General features: G+C 35.1%; 1 non-coding gene across 1 annotated transcript; it reads right to left on the reverse strand.

The window, feature by feature from the left end:
- Positions 1-496: 496 nt before the first annotated feature.
- LOC115847785 (U6 spliceosomal RNA) lies at positions 497-600 on the reverse strand. The gene has a single exon (XR_004037480.1). It is a non-coding gene; the product is annotated as a U6 spliceosomal RNA (small nuclear RNA).
- Positions 601-1,004: the final 404 nt, after the last annotated feature.

Below are 1,004 nucleotides of genomic sequence, written 5' to 3' on the forward strand. Positions count from 1 at the left end.
AGTCACCTTGTAAAATTTTGGAACCACTTAACTAATTGAATTATTCAATATACTTTCCCGAGTGTCTGTCAAGCTCCAGGGTCTGCCTGGGCTCTGAGGACACACATATAAACCATTCAGTACATATATATTTTAATCATGCCACTCACATCCTGTTTACTAGTCCAGCCTCTGTTTTCCCATCCAACAAATCCCTCGGAAGGTTGAAGAAAGGGGATTGTTTCTATATCTGGGTACCACTGTCTTTATGTCAGAGACTGTCCATCTCTATTTCCTTTTATCCAAAAGAGCAATTCAGCCTTACAAATCACTACTTTATTGATGGATGGTTAAAAAAAAAAAAAAAATTCCATGTGAGAAAGAAAAAAAAAAAGTAAGGAATTGCAATAGGGATTGTAAGGGAAGCAAACTTTTATGCTTTTAAGGTTCTTGCTGGCGGTTCCTGAGAGTTAAATTGACATAAGTTGGACCAGCAGGAGGAAAACATAAACATTAAAAAAATACAGAATGCTTCATAATGTTGCGTGTCATCCATGCACAAGGCCTATGCTAATTTACTCTGTATCATTCTGTTCCGATTTTATTACCCATGCTGTGGAAGCTAGCTCCATGCAAATTTATTGAATACAAGTTTTACATGACACGGAAGCCTTCACCAGGACTCAAGACGCAAGGAGATGGCAAGACTTACTTGCTCTTTTTTTTTTTTTAAATCAGTAATCACTTTTTTAAAAATTGGAAAGTATAGTTGATTTACAATGTTGTGTTACTTTCAGGTGTACAGCAAAGTGATTATACATATAGCGCTGGCCAAAAAGTTCTTTTGGTTTTAAGGAAACAGACACATTTTTCATTTTCACCAAGAATTTTATTGAACAATGTATTCACTAACCGAATGAACTTTTTGGGCCAACCCAATATCTATATATTCTTTTTCAGATTCTTTTTCATTATGGTTTATTACAAAATATCAACTATAGTTCCCTGTACTATACAGTAGGAAC

Source organism: Globicephala melas, chromosome 19 (genome assembly GCF_963455315.2).
Source record: "Globicephala melas chromosome 19, mGloMel1.2, whole genome shotgun sequence".
Taxonomy (NCBI): Eukaryota; Metazoa; Chordata; class Mammalia; order Artiodactyla; family Delphinidae; genus Globicephala; species Globicephala melas.